The sequence below is a fragment of the Symphalangus syndactylus genome, chromosome 13, assembly GCF_028878055.3.
Source record: "Symphalangus syndactylus isolate Jambi chromosome 13, NHGRI_mSymSyn1-v2.1_pri, whole genome shotgun sequence".
In the NCBI taxonomy this organism is placed as follows: Eukaryota; Metazoa; Chordata; class Mammalia; order Primates; family Hylobatidae; genus Symphalangus; species Symphalangus syndactylus.
The window spans coordinates 106,871,315-106,886,672 of NC_072435.2; the positions used below are offsets into that span (position 1 = coordinate 106,871,315).

The window sequence follows — 15,358 nt, forward strand, 5'->3', positions numbered from 1 at the left end:
GTACACTTCCCCACGGTGTCCCCGATCCCTGCATGCCCATCAGGACCTGCCACCTCTGATGGCTCATAGTGGATCCAAGTCTGCCACTCATCAGCTCATCAGAAGGGTCTGTTGTATTTAAACACTTTAGATTTGGGGTCTGCACATCCGGTTGGATCTGAGGCTGTTTGATCGTCATGGCCACCGCCCTGGTCTGTCTGTTGACCGTCTGTGTATTATGGGAATGAGTAGGGAAACGAAGTCCCACTCACACCCCTGCGTGGTGCTGGCAGCTCTGGGCAGCCGCGTGTGTCGGCTGAAGGCTTCCGGGAGAAGCGCTGAGCCCAACAGAAACCTGCATCGCTGGCTCCAGGCAAGGACTTGCACGGATGCCCTGTCACTTCTCCTGACACTAGGATACCAGGCTTGCCAGATGCTGGAGTGGGAGCATGATTTTAGAGGTCGGGGGCTTGGCAGCACCTAATATTTCCCCAAGTGTGGAGTCCACATGATATTGGAGACAGCGTGGGTGTACCCGGACCCAAGACTGAAACTTTGAACACATTGCAGGATGTGCGGGTGCCACCTTTCTGTTCCCTTCTGAGTAAAGTCTCGGCCAGGTACTGGAGCATCTTCAACACCTCCACGCCACCTGCAGCTCTCCCCTTTGAACCTCGGGAGAGGTGGCCCAGGCTCAAGGTCTTGGGCAGGCCACAGGGTCTAATGAAAATTCAGATTCAGTAACATCCATTTTCTGTTTTGTTTTGTTTTTTTCCTTGCCTTTATTTTTATGGTCGAAGCACCTTCTACTTATGATATAAGATCCTGATTTTCTATTTATGAAAGTGAGATAAAACATTACTTTAAAATATATATATTTTTAAAAAGTGAGTCAGCCCGGGCGCACTAGCCCATGCCTGTAATCAAAGCACTTTGGGAGGCTGAGGTGGGAGGATTGCTTGAGTCCAGGAGTTTGAGACCAGCCTGGGCAACATAGCAAGACTCTGTCTCTACAAAAAATTTTAAAAATAGCTGGGCATAGTGACATGTGCCTGTAGTCCTAGCTACTGGGGAGGCTGAGGTGGGAGGATCACATAAGCCCAAAGAGTCGAGGCTGCAGTGAGCTGCCAGGATCGCACCACTGTACTCCAGCCTGGATGACAGTGTGAAAATGCCGTCTCAAAATAAAAATAAATAAAAAGTGAGTCACATAGGGCAGATGTCAAGTTAATCATCTTTCGGGGGCGTATGGACACGGCAGAAGTTATAAAGGGAATACACCAGTGTCTGGCATTTGGGTCTCATTGGCTTGGTGGAAAGGCCTGGATTCAAATCCACCTCTGACTTTTTCTTGCCTGGTGACCTTGAGCAAGTGTGTTCCTTCGGCTGGGCCTCAGTGTTCTCATCTGGAAAAGGGGGGTGATAGTGATAGCTCACGTAGTTGTTTCCTTTTTTTTTTTGAGACAGAGTCTCACTCTGTTGCCCAGGCTGGAGTGCAATGGCACCATCTCGGCTCACTGCAACCTCCACCTCCTGGGTTCAAGCGATTCTTCTGCCTCAGCCTCCCGAGTAGCTGGGACTACAGGTGCGAGCCACCATGCCTGGCTAATTTTTGTATTTTTAGGAGAGACAGGGTGTCACCATATTGGCTAGGCTAGTCTCGAACTCCTAGACCTCGTGATCTGTCCGCCTCGGCCTCCCAAAGTGCTGGGATTACAGGCATGAGCCACTGCACCCGGCCAGTTGTTTCCATAATTTAAGTGAGATATAGAGATATGCAAAGTGCTGGCACTTGTTGGAGGTGGGGTCAAGAAATTCCAGTTCCTCTGAGCTCTTGGCTCAGGATATCGGGTGGGGGTCTCATCTGCCCCCTGCCCTACCCAACCTTATGGATGTGGGGGCCCCCATCTGCGCCAGGATTAATGGTTGCTGGAGTTTGAGGGATGAAGCCCAGAAACTCACGTTTGGAGGGCCACAGCCCACTCTGAACCCAGCTGCCACCCTCGGCCACAGCACCCCACCCTCCCAGCCTACGCAGGGAGGGGAGAGGAGATTGGCACTGGGTGTCCCCTGGGCCAGCCCCATATCCCCATCTGTGAAATGGGTTGGTGGTTATGAAGATGGAGCAAAGTTGTATTTCTGGAACGGTAACCCCCGGGGAGGTTGGTAGGACAGTCAGCTGCCGTTTCCTTATCTGATGCAAGCTGTTTCTCTTAGTTTTTCCTGTGTCTAGAATACTCCCCCACACCCCCCCGCTAGCTGCCTCATTAGAGCTCTGCGGAGACACCACTCCCCTGACCAGGCTGCCCAGTTAGCGCCGCCCAGTCCACCCTCTCCCCCAACCCTGTTTCATTTTGCTTCTGAGCCCATCTCACTCCAGTTGCCTCACCCATGCTTTGTCCATCATTCCCTCTAGAATGTCAGCCCCAGGAGGGCAGGAATTTTCTATCATTTCCTGCTGGACCTCCACGTCCCAGAGCTTTCCCTAACACACAGCAGGCACTCGGGAAATATTTGGCAACTGAAGAAATGCTGTCAACACGTAGTAGACTGGTGGATAAATGACGACTGCATTGGGGACTCTTAGTCACCTGTCACGGCTGTAACAAATACCATGAGCTTAGAGGCTTAAAACAACACACATTGATGATCTCACCGTTCTGCGGAACAGAAGTCCAAGATGGGTCTCACTGGGCAAAAATCAAAGCATTCGCAGGGCCGTGTTGTTTCTGGAGGCAGGAGGCTGCAGGGGAGAAATCGTTTCCTTGTCTTTTCCACCTTCTGGGGCTGGGGCTGCCTATGTTCCTTGGCTCATGGCCTCTTCTTCCATCTTCAAAGCCAGCCGGGCAGCCTCTTCAGTCAATATCTGACTGTGATCCCCTTCCATCTGCAACCTTCAGTCCCTGTTCCATGTAACATAACACTCACGGGCAGGGTGTGGTGGCTCACACCTGTAATCCCAGCACTTTGGGAGGCTGAGGCGGGAGGATCACCTGAGCCCAGGAGTTTGAGACCATCCTGGGCAACAACCCCATCTCTACAAAAATTTAAAAATTATCTGGGCGTGGTGGCACGTGCCTGTGGCCCCAGCTACTCCAGAGGCTGAGACAGGAGGATTGATCGCTTGAGCCCAGGAGGTCGAGGCTGCAGTGAGCCGTGATTGTGCCACTGCACTCTGACCTGGGTGACAGAGCAAGACGCTGTCTCTAAAAAGAACAACAAAAAACACTCACAGGTTCTGAGGGTCAAGATGTCTTTGAGGAGCCATTATTCTGCCTGCTACAGAGATGCCCCCAGGAAAACTCTCAAACTCTGTGGCGCCCTACCCTCTCACCCAGAGCTCTAATAATTTCATCATTTATCACACTTTTCAAACAACCCACGTTAATTGAGCGCCTACTACGTGAAGAGCCAGAGCAGGACCCAGGGAAGGAAGGGAAGACTCAGGAATGAAAAACAAGATTCCCTTGGTGTTCCATGGCTGTCAGGTTCTCTGAGAAACGTTTTCCAAACATTTTAAAGATTTTTTGTCATTTCTCTCTCTTTCAATTTGTGTTTGTAAGAGCAGCCAGTGACATTTAGCTGATGCATCGAATAATACCACTGGACAAAGTAAACGGGAGGCCCTTTGGTTTGCCAGGTCGCCCAGCAGAGCATTCTACTCCATAGAAGTTGGCAGAATCCTGCAATTGTCTGGATATTAGTAATTTTTTCCTCCCTACCCCAACTCCCAGCAAAGTAGCTCAGGGCTCCATGAATTCCTGCCAGATAGGGAAGGTGGGAAGAAATGAGTTCCCTGTACAGTGTAAAATCTGGGAACACAGCACTGTGTGTTGGGGGAGGAAACAAGGAGTGGAAAATACCCAGGGAAGTAAATGATCTTCATAGCTGTGTACTTTCTAGAGCAGCCAACTGAACCCACAGCGCAGCTCCTTAGGAGTCGTAGAGAATGAGGAGGCAGGAGGATCAGTGCCTAGGACCTGCCAGGTCCCCTTATGGCACAGGCTTGTCTCCCTGAACGGCAAATGAAATGGGTATAGCAGGAGAGAAGTAGGTTAGACTTGAGTGAGGACTTCCTTCCTGAGACTTGGAGCCTTGGCAGTTCCTTAGTCCTGCCTGTCTCACAGTTTGTATTGAGTCCATTGCCACATGTTATGGTTTGAATTGTGTCCTCCAGAAAGATATGTTGAAGTCCTAACCACCACTACCTCTAAATGTGGCCTCATTTGGAAAAAGCATCTTTGCAGGATATAATCAAGGTAAGATTAGGTCATTAGAGTGGCCTCTAATCCAGTATGATTGATGTCCTCAGAAGAAGAGGAGAGGCCAGGTGTGGTGGCTCATGCCTAAAATCTCAGCACTTTGGGAGGCCAAGATGGAAGGATTGCTGGAACCCAGGAGTTTGGCACCACAGTGAGCTGTGATCATGTCACTGCCCTCCAGTCTAGGCAACAGAGCAAGAACCCATCTCAAAAATAAACAAGGAGCTGGGCTCGGTGGCTCATGCCTGTAATCCCAGCACTTTGGAAGGCCGAGGCCAGCAGATCGCAAGGTCAAGAGATCGAGACCATCTTGGCCAACATGGTGAAACCCCTTCTCTACTAAAGATACAAAAATTAGCTGGGTGTGGTGGCACGTGCCTTTAGTCCCAGCTACTTGGGAGGCTGAGGCAGGAGAATCACTTGAACCCGGGAAGTGGAGGTTGCAGTGAGCCGAGATCGTGCCACTGCACCCCAGCCTGGCGAAAGAGCGAGACTCCATCTCAAAAATAAACAAACAAACAAGGACCAGGCGCGGTGGCTCATGCCTATAATCCCAGCACTTTGGGAGGCTGAGGTGGATGGATCACTTGAAGTCAGGAATTCAAGACCAGCCTGACCAGCATGGCGAAACCCCATCTCTACTAAAAATAAAATACAAAAACTAGCTGGGCATCGTGGCTTATGCCTGTAATTTCAGCTACTTGGGAGCCTGAGGCAGGAGAATCGCTTGAACCCGGGAGATGGAGGTTGCAGTGAGCCAAGATCGTGCTACCCTACTCCACCCTGGGTGACAGAGCAAGACTGTGTCTCAAATAAATAAATGAATAAGAATCGGGGAGAGAGAGAGAGAGAGACAGAAGGTCACGTGACAACGAAAGCCGAGATCGAAGTCATGCAGCTGCAAGCCAAGGAAAGCCAGATTGCAGGTGACACCAGAAGCTGGTGGAAAGGCCCGGGTCTCGCATAGAGCCTTGGAGAGAGCATGGGCCTACTGACACCTGGATTTTGGACCTCCAGCCTCCAAAACACAGCAGAGCAGATTCCTCCGGCTGCTGTGCCCCATTACCACAAACTGGGTGGTTTAAAGCAACAAATGTTTTCTTTCAGCTGCGGAATCCAGAAGCCCCACATCAAGATGTCAGCAGAGTTAGTTCCTTCTGGAGACTCTGCAGGGGTGTCACACGCCTCTCTCCCAGCTTCTGGGGCTGCCAGCAATCCTTGGCACTCCTCGGCTTCTAGATGTGTCATTTCCACCTCGGCGTCCATCTTCACGTGGCCTCCTTCCCTGTGTGGCTCTGTGCATCCTCTCTTCTTCTCCTGAGGACTCCAATCATTGCATTAGGACCCAGCCTACTCCAATATGATCTCATCTTGACTTGATGACATCTGCAAAGACCCTATTTCCAAATAGGGTCACATTCTGATGTTCCAAATTCACATGAACTTGGGGAAACACTGTTCAGCTCAGTGCACCAGGTCCCACCAGTGTTTCCTGTGTAACTCTTGGATCTGAGTGCTGCTCCCACTTCTGCCACCACTGTGACCAGAGCCATCATCGTGGCTGCCAGGACTATTGCAGTAGCTGCCTGTCTGGCACCCTCTACACCCCATTTTTCACAGAGCAGCCAGATGAGCCTTTGAAAAAGGCAAATTAGAATGTGTCCTCCCACTGCCCTCATCTACATTATCAACAGAGGGGCTTTGGGATCTACCTGCCCACCTGTCCCCCCCATCTCCCCCAACTCCACTCCAGCCACTGGGACCTGGTGTCATGTCCTCAGATGCCACTGAGCTTTGCACAGATTCCTTCCAGCCACCAGCCTTTTGCACAAGCGGTGCCTCCCACCTAGACCTCTCTCCCACATATCTTCCCTGCTTCTCAGCAGCACCCCTAGTTCCGTGTCACTGAGGTCTTTCCCAATCTCCTCCCTAAGGTGAGTCGAGATCCCCCCAGGGTCGGTGTTGATGGAAACATTCTCTATGTTCCCACTGAGCACCTTTCCAAAGAAGCAGCATCTGTCTCCCACACTGGGATGTCAGCTGCACAAAGACAAGGGTCTCATTTGTCTCACTCACCATCATGCCTCCCACAGACGCTCAATAAACTCGGGCTGAGTGAAGCAGGCGCAAGGAGTCAGGTGCCCTGAGGAGCTCTGCCAGCTTCAGACTCATCACTGCAGAATGCACCAGCACCAGTCACAGATTTCATATCCACAGACCCCTGGGAAGGGGGTGGGGGGTCTGTGTTTGTCCCTGTTTTACAGATGGGGAAACTGAGGCTCTGAGAAGCAAGTGATTTGGATCCTCCGGGAGGCAGATGCCAAGACAACTTTAGATATGCAACGGATTAGGGGAAGGCCCGTGAAGGAAAGAGGGGAGGGAGAAGGAGGAGGCGGGATGCTGGTCTGATGCCTGAGAAAAGAGAAGGAGGAAGGAGGATTAGACAGGGTGAGCCTCGGACTGCAGCATGGCTCTGAGAAAATCTTGGCCAGGGTGGTGGGGAGTTTCAGAGCAAGGTGTATTGGTCAGCTCCGGCTACCATTAAAAACATACCACAGGCTGGGTACAGTGGCTCACACCTGTAATCCCAGCGCTTTGGGAGGCCGAGGCAGGCAGATCACGAGGTCAAGAGATGGAGACCATCCTGGCTAACACGGTGAAACCCCATCTCTACTAAAAATACAAAAAATTAGCTGGGCGAGGTGGCGGGCGCCTGTAGTCCCAGCTACTTGGGAGGCTGAGGCAGGAGAATGGCGTGAACCTGGGAGGCAGAGCTTGCAGTGAGCCAAGATCGCGCCACTGCACGCCAGCCTGGACGACAGAGCGAAACCCTGTCTCAAAAAAAAAAAAAAAAAATACCACAGGCCGTGCACCTTGGCTCACGCCTATAATCCCAGCACTTTGGGAAGCCGAGGCAGGCAGATTGCCTGAGGTCAGGAGTTTGAGACCAGCCTGACCAACATGGTGAAACCCCGTCTCTCCTAAAAATACAAAATTAGGTGTGGTGGCCTGCACCTGTAGTCCCAGCTACTCAGGAGGCTGGGGCAGGAGAATCACTTGAGCCTGGGCAACAAGCACGAAACTCCATCTAAAAAAAACACACAGAGAACAGGAGGCTTAAACGCAAGAAATTTACTTTCCCACAGTGCGGAAGGCTGGAAGTCCAAGATCATGGTGCCTTCAGGGTTGGTTTCCAGTAGAACCTCCCTTCCTGGCTTGCAGACAGCTGCCTTCTTACTGTGTCCTCACACAGCCTTCCCTCTATGAGTGCACAGAAAAAGGGATGGTCAGTGGGTCATTTAAATTAGTGTCCCACCTCCCCCCACCAAAGGCTGTTCAGAAAGTCAGGGATGCTTCTGACAATCTAGAGGATACCACAGGTCGGGTGTGGTGGCTCACATCTGTAATCCCAGTACTTTGGAAGGCCGAGGCGGGCGGATCACTTGAGGTCAGGAGTTAGACACCAGCCTGGCCAACATGGTGAAACCCTGTCTCTACTAAAAATACAAAAAAAAAAAATTAGCCAGGTGTGGTGGCGCATGCCTGTAATCTCAGCTACTCTGGAGGCTGAGGTGGGAGAATCACTTGAACCCAGGAGGCAGAGGTTGCAGTGAGCCGAGATCGCGCCAACTGCACTCCAGCCTGGGTGATGGAGTGAGACTCTGTCTTAAAAAAAAAAAAAACCCATCTCCAAATGTAGTCACATGGGGGGCAGGTTAGGCCTTCAGGATGCAGGTCTGCGGCAGACAGGGTCACAGTTCAGTCCATGGTACAACTGCCTGTTCCAGCATCGGGCAGGACTACCCCCACCGTGCTCAGCCATTGGAAGATGCCACACCTGGAAGCTGTCACCAACGCCTCGAGGGAGGTTTTCTCTTGAAGGGAGCACTAAGTGGCACCTTCCACAGCTGCCACGATTCATAATAGCAGCACTCATTTGGAGTCCGCAGATGACAGGCACTGAAGCGGGAGCTCGGTGTGCTCAGATAACCCCAGCATAACCCCGTGCCATAGGTCCTTTTGTTATCTCCCTTTTACTAATGGGGAAACTGAGGCTTGGGGACCCTAAGTGACTTTCCCTGGTGGTGGTACAGCCAGGGTTTGACCTCCAGCCTCCCAGCCTGGCTTCATTTCCCTTTCTCTAAGCTTGTCTTTGAGGATTTGGGGAAGTCACAGTGTTCCCCAATTTCTGTATTTTTAGTAGAGAGGGATTTCACATGTTGGTCAGGCTGGTCTCAAACTCCTGACCTCAGGCAGTCTGCCCACCTCGGCCTTCTAAAGTGCTGGGATTACAGGCGTGAGCCATGGCACCCAGCCTGTGGTTTGTTTTTAATGGCAGCTGGAGCTGACCAATACACCTTGCTCTGAAACTCCCCACCAGCCTGGCCGAGACTTTCTCAGAGTCGTGCTGCAGTCCGAGGCTCATCCTGTCCAATCCTCCCTCCTCCTTCCCTCCTTTCTCAGGCATCAGACCAGCACCCTGCCTCCTCTCTCTCCTTCCCCTCTTTCTTTTGTGGGCCTTCCCCTACTAAATCCCTTGCATATCTCTTGTATCAAGTTCAACCATGAGGGTGTCTCATAATCACCCTCCCTGACCATCCCAGCTGTAAGGGCTAGACCCAGGGCCAAAGCACTCGCTTCCATGGGATCCTGCCTCTATCTGATGACACCTAATGTTGAGTGCATGCCTGGCATATATTGTAATGGGCATTTGGACAGGGGAACCAGAGAATTCAGTGCATTGTCCAGCGTCACACAGCAGGCCAGCAGCAGGACCGAGGGCAGCCATCTGACTTGTGCTCTTGGTCTAATAGTAAGAAGCCACGGCCCTCATGTCCCGTCTCAAAGCAGCCTGGCCCAGGAGACAAGGCCGGGCAGGAGCACAGCACAGCTTGGACACGAGCGTTGGTCCCCTCTGGCCTCCCTGGGAATCAGCCCATTGTTCTTTACTGAGCACTTAGGTGTACCAGGCACTGTGTTAACTGCTTTACAAAACTCAGGTTTCACATCTTCATAGTAACCTTGGTAGATGCGGTTAGTGTCACCATTTTACAGAAGGGAAAACTGAAGCTTAAAGGGCTGAAATGCTTTACTTAAGACCGCACAATGAGTAAGTGGCAGAGATGGGATTCTAACCCAGATGGCTCTGCCTGCAGAGCCGCGCTTTGAGCTCACCTCCCACTTCTTGCTCTCGCTCTAATCAAACCTCTGCTCAAGTGACGCTTTCGCCTTGTGCAGCTCGGAAGGGCCTCTGGTCTCTTCGCCAACCTCTCATTGTCTCAGTTAGTGAGCAGATGTTTATGAGGCACCTACTGTGTGTCAGCAAACAAGACAGACCCTTAGAGCCTGTTTCCTCCTCTTTCCTTCCTGGAGGCGCACTGCAGGAGTCCACCCCTCCTGGTTGCTTCCTGGCCAGGCTGCCCTGCACCAGCCCTGTCTAAGCCACAGGGTTTCCTTTCTCCCCCAAACCTGTGACGACGTCCGGGAAAGCCCAGGGTACACCTGGCCCTGCACCCTCCTGAGCATTCAATCCTCAGTCTCTTTATTATTAGGCCCAATTTTTACCCAGCCTTGAAATGAACCCATTTTTTAGGTCTCCTTTGGCCCAAAATCATTCATCACATGTATCCATCAGGGTTCTTTAGTGTCATGCAGCAGAAGCCAGCTCTGCAAAACTATTAGGCACGAAAGGAATTTATTAGAAGGCAGAAGGTGGGGGAGAATGGTGAGACCACCTGGGTCAGATGGGACCAGAGCAGTGGGTAGCTGGGCCGGCTGAGGGATTCATTCAAATTCCCAGGTCAGAGCATCTGACCCTCTGCCAGGGGAAGGCGGGGCATCTTAATTGACAGCTCCATTGTATCTAAGAGAGAAAGGAAATCATCCATTAGTTAGAAGGTCTAACAGCTGAGCCATGAATGACCCCACCTGCTCCTGAAAGGACTAAGATTGACACACGTGAGAATCTTTAGGACTGAGACCCTGAGATGTTTGACAAATTCCCCAGGGGACTCTGATGTGCCCCTGCTTAGAGCCAGCAAGGTCTCTCGAGCACCCTGTTCTGCCAAGCAGGGCCAATGTCCCTGGATGGCAGCCCAGCCCTCCCTGCCTCACCCTGGGGAAATGACTTCACCCCAGTGCCTCCATTTTTCCATGTGGGAAATCGGGATCCAGCAGTGCCTGCCTCCGTGTTGTGGTGAAGACTGAATGAATTCTAATCCGTGGAAAGGGCTTTGGCCATTAGGACTCCATTGCAGCCCCACTTTGGCCAAGGCATCTGGATGTCACTGCCACCTTCTCCCTCAAGTTGGGGAATCCGGGGCAGCACAGTGTGAGAAGAAGAGGTCTAAGGGCCCATCTCAGCCTGCCACCAACTCTCCAGCAGATTTCAGGGATAACATCAGACCCCACTGTGTTCTGGGGTGGAAGGGATGTTGGCCAGATTGATCTGATAGATCCCTCCCTAGTGTGACTTTCTAAGCTTGAATCTTTGGGTCCCAGAGTAGAGTTAGCTCAAAGCAGGATTATTAGATTCTGGGTCTCTGGGGGACTGATGCAAACAGATGAAGCCATACCCTGTCCCGAGTTCCATGGAGCATATCTGCCCAGACAGCCAGTGCCCAGAATGCCAGCACCTGGTGTGCTGCCTTGTCTAGGGGTGATGAAAGCAGACAGCACTTAGCAAGCCCCACCCTGTGCCTGGTGCCATGCAATTCTCTGCACACCTTCTCTCCCCGAGTCCTTAACCACCCTACACATGCACCCCCATTTTACAGATGAGGAAACAGAGGCTCCAAGAGGTTAGCTTGGCCAATTGCAGTAGGAGCTGACACCCAATCCTTAAGTCACTACTGCCTCTCTCAATATCTTTTTAAAATCTTCCCAATAAGAATTCCTGGGAAGGCCAGGTGTGGTGGCTCACACCTGTAATCCTAGCAGTTTGGGAAGCCAAGGCAGGAGGATCACTTTAGGCAGGGGTTTGAGACCAGTCTGGGCAACATAGCAAGACCCCATCTCTACAAAAATTAAAAAATCAGTGGCCAGGCACAGTGGCTCATGCCTGTAATTCTAGCACGTTGGGAGGCCAAGGCAGGCGGATCACCTGAGATTGGGAGTTTGAGACCAGCCTGGCCAACATAATGAAACCCCATCTCTACTGAAAATACAGAAATTAGCCTGGCATGGTGGTAGCTGTAGTCCCAGCTACTTGGGAGGCTAAGGCAGGAGAATCGCTTGAACCCAGGAGGCAGAGGTTGCAGTGAGCCAAGATCTAGCCATGGCACTCCAGCCTGGGCAACAGAGCAAGACCTTGTCTCTAAATAATAACAATAATAATAATTCCTGGGAATTAGGAAGTTTCCAGTTTATAAGTGGAGAAACTGAGGCTCCAGGCCCTATGGGATCTGGACCCTGAGCTGGACTTTGGATTCTGTGAGCTTAATGACTGTTTTACACTGTACCTGCAAAGGAAGGCAAAAAGACAGAGCTTTGAGATCTATGGACCTGAATCAAAGGTCCAGCCAGCCCCCGTTTCCACCAACCTCTCTGGGGAGCCACCTGAGGCCAGCCTCCCCAAGAAAGAGCACACAGCCAGCAAGGAATGACCCAGAGGGCCTTGGAGTAGAACGAAACATCAATACCTAATCCCTGCAAACAGGGTGAGTGACAGACATCCTTTATCACCAAGTATAGTCATTTGGCTCAATGGGCTCATGGCCAGCAGGGCCCCTGGGCCACGAGCCGGATCCTCCCCCTCCTTGGAACCAGAGCAAGCCCTCCATGGCCCCGCACAGTCCGCTTGGCACTGCACTGTCTTGTATTTGTCTAACTTCCCTGACCCCGGCGAGCGTTCGTCGCCTTTTTTCCTCCTTTCTCAAAAACCAGGACACAATAGGAAGCGTTTCCTTGAACTTATTAAAAAATCCAGACTTGTAAATTAATTTGTTCGTGTTGTACAAAGGCAGTGCAGATGGACTCATTAGCATGCACACAACAAATAATTATAGATGAATTTTTAGCTGGCCTGCCTAATGCGCTTGCTGGGTTAATTATGTCAATGTATAATTACATCAGCCCGGGGAGACATAATGGCATACCCTGCTGCGCAGGCCCTGCCTAATGACGGGGCGTGGGGGCTGCCGGCAGACGAAAGCCACAGCCGCCTTCCCGCGCACCTGCTTACCTCGGCATGGACGCCCATTGTCCAAGCCCCTGCCACCTAAACAAACAGGTCACAGCAGAGTAAAACAGGGAAGCCGCCTTGTTCCAGCCGGACCTGAAGGCCCCATGTACAGGCACTGCCCCATTTCTTCCATCAGCAGATCTTTATTGGGTTGGACTGTGGGTCATACTTCATGGTAGGTACAAGAATTCCAGCAGGGTGGGGGTGGAAGGGGGTGCAAAAACAGATACAGTCTGGCCTCCTCTTGTCGAGTTTGCAGTCCAGTGGGTGTTAATTAGGTGAACCTGCAAATAAACATGCATTAGAACTGCAGTGGGTGCCGTGAAGGAAAGGTGCAGGCAGTTCATATCAGAGGACAGGTTAGTCGAGGAGGGCTTCCTGGAAGAAGTGACATTTGAGTTGCACTATGGAAGGCAAGTAAGTGTTTACTAGCTGAAAGGGGTAGGTCAGGGGAGGGTGTTCCTGGCAAAGGTTCTCATGCAAAGGGTCTGAGGTGGGAAGCCAATGTGACTGGAGCTCAGAAGGAAGTGAGGGCTTCTGCTTACTCTGAGCTGACCAAGTGTCTGGTGCCATGTGGAGCATTTTACATGCATCCTTACCACAGCCCCATGAGGTTGCTACATTTATGGTGAGGCACAGAGAGGTAGAGTCACTTGCCAAAGTCACACAGCAATCCCAAGAAGCAAGTATAGATTAGCAGACTCCAGGGATACCTAACCTTGAGGTCCACATTCTTGATCCCTCTGCTTCCCAGCAGAGAGCAAGGGCCAAGCAGATGCTGGCAGAAAAATCTGGGGGAGGGGCCAGGCACGATAACTCACGCCTGTAATCCCAGCACTTTGGGAGGTCAAGGCAGGCAGATCACCTGAGGTCAGGAGTTCGAGACCAGCCTGACCAACATGGTGAAACCCCAACCCTATTAAAAATACAAAAATATGGCCGGGCGCAGTAGCTCATGCCTGTAATCCCAGCACTTTTGGAGGCCAAAGTGGGTGGATCACCTGAGGTCAGGAGTTCAAGACCAGCTTGGCCAACATGGTGAAACCCCATCTCTACCAAAAATATAAAAATTAGCTGGGTGTGATGGCGCGCATCTGTAATCTCAGCTACTCAGGAGGCTGTGGCAGGAATGTTGCTTGAACCCAGGAGGCGGAGGTTACAGTGAGCCGAGATCATGCCACTGCATTCCGGCCTGGGCAACAGCACAAGACTCCACCTCAAAAAAAAAAAAAAAAATACAAAAATACAAAAATTACCCAGGCGTGGTCGCACACACCTGGAATCCCAGCTACTCGGGAGGCTGAGTCAGGAGCATAGCCTGAACACAGGAGGCAGAAATTGCAGTGAGCTCAGATCACGCCACTGCACTCCAGCCTGGGCAACAGAGCCAGACTCTGTCTCAAAAAAAGAAAAAAGGAAAAAAGAAAATTCTGGGGGAGGGACCAGGAAGAGACAGGGCTTCCATGCATTAGAAAGAACTGAACCAGCCTCTGCCCGGCCACCCACCGTCTGGGAAGTGAGGAGCGCCTCTGCCCGGCCACCCACCGTCTGGGAAGTGAGGAGCGCCTCTGCCCGGCCACCCACCGTCTGGGAAGTGAGGAGCGCCTCTGCCCGGCCACCCACCGTCTGGGAAGTGAGGAGCGCCTCTGCCCGGCCACCCACCGTCTGGGAAGTGAGGAGCGCCTCTGCCCGGCCACCCACCGTCTGGGAAGTGAGGAGCGCCTCTGCCCGGCCGCCCCGTCTGGGAAGTGAGGAGCGCCTCTGCCCGGCCACCCACCGTCTGGGAAGTGAGGAGCGCCTCTGCCCGGCCACCCACCGTCTGGGAAGTGAGGAGCGCCTCTGCCCGGCCACCCACCGTCTGGGAAGTGAGGAGCGCCTCTGCCCGGCCGCCCCGTCTGGGAAGTGAGGAGCGCCTCTGCCCAGCCACCCACCGTCTGGGAAGTGAGGAGCGCCTCTGCCCGGCCACCCACCATCTGGGAAGTGAGGAGCGCCTCTGCCCGGCCGCCCCGTCTGGGAAGTGAGGAGCGCCTCTGCCCGGCCACCCACCGTCTGGGAAGTGAGGAGCGCCTCTGCCCGGCCACCCACCGTCTGGGAAGTGAGGAGCGCCTCTGCCCGGCCACCCACCGTCTGGGAAGTGAGGAGCGCCTCTGCCCGGCCACCCATCGTCTGGGAAGTGAGGAGCGCCTCTGCCCGGCCACCCTGTCTGGGAAGTGAGGAGCGCTTCTGCCCGGCCGCCCCGTCTGGGAAGTGAGGAGCGCCTCTGCCCGGCCACCCATCGTCTGGGAAGTGAGGAGCGCCTCTGCCCGGCCTCCCATCGTCTGGGAGGTGAGGAGCGCCTCTGCCTCTGCCTGGCCTCCCATCGTCTGGGAGGTGAGGAGCGCCTCTGCCCGGCCGCCCCGTCCGGGAGGAAGTGAGGAGCGCCTCTGCCCGGCCGCCCCGTCCGGGAAGAAGTGAGGAGCGCCTCTGCCCGGCCGCCCCGTCCGGGAAGAAGTGAGGAGCGCCTCTGCCCGGCCGCCCCATCCGGGAAGAAGTGATGAGCGCCTCTGCCCGGCCACCCATCGTCTGGGAAGTGAGGAGCACCTCTGCCCGGCCACCCACCGTCTGGGAAGTGAGGAGCGCCTCTGCCCGGCCGCCCCGTCCGGGAAGAAGGGAGGAGCGCCTCTGCCCGGCCGCCCCGTCCGGGAAGAAGTGAGGAGCGCCTCTGCCCGGCCGCCCCGTCGGGAAGAAGTGAGGAGCGCCTCTGCTCGGCCGCCCCGTCCGGGAAGAAGTGAGGAGCGCCTCTGCCCGGCCGCCCCGTCTGGGAGGTGAGGAGCGCCTCTGCCCGGCCACCCATCGTCTGGGAGGTGAGGAGCGCCTCTGCCCGGCCACCCATCGTCTGGGAGGTGAGGAGCACCTCTGCCCGGCCACCCATCGTCTGGAAAGTGAGGAGCGCCTC

The 15,358-nt window shown here is 53.5% G+C and overlaps 1 protein-coding gene and 1 long non-coding RNA gene across 9 annotated transcripts in view; one reads left to right on the forward strand and one right to left on the reverse strand.

Annotated features, from left to right (window-relative positions):
- CUX2 (cut like homeobox 2) overlaps positions 1–15,358 on the forward strand; it is a 328,903-nt gene that overhangs the window by 250,321 nt on the left and 63,224 nt on the right. The window lies entirely within an intron of this gene.
- The window catches only part of LOC129460627 (uncharacterized), a 31,138-nt gene continuing 25,710 nt past the window's right edge, over positions 9,931–15,358 (reverse strand). Inside the window, exons 2-3 of the long non-coding RNA XR_008650277.2 lie at positions 12,424–12,707; positions 9,931–10,104 (exon numbers count right to left, since the gene is read on the reverse strand). This is a non-coding gene — a long non-coding RNA (uncharacterized lncRNA). The remainder of the gene's footprint in view (positions 10,105–12,423; positions 12,708–15,358) is intronic.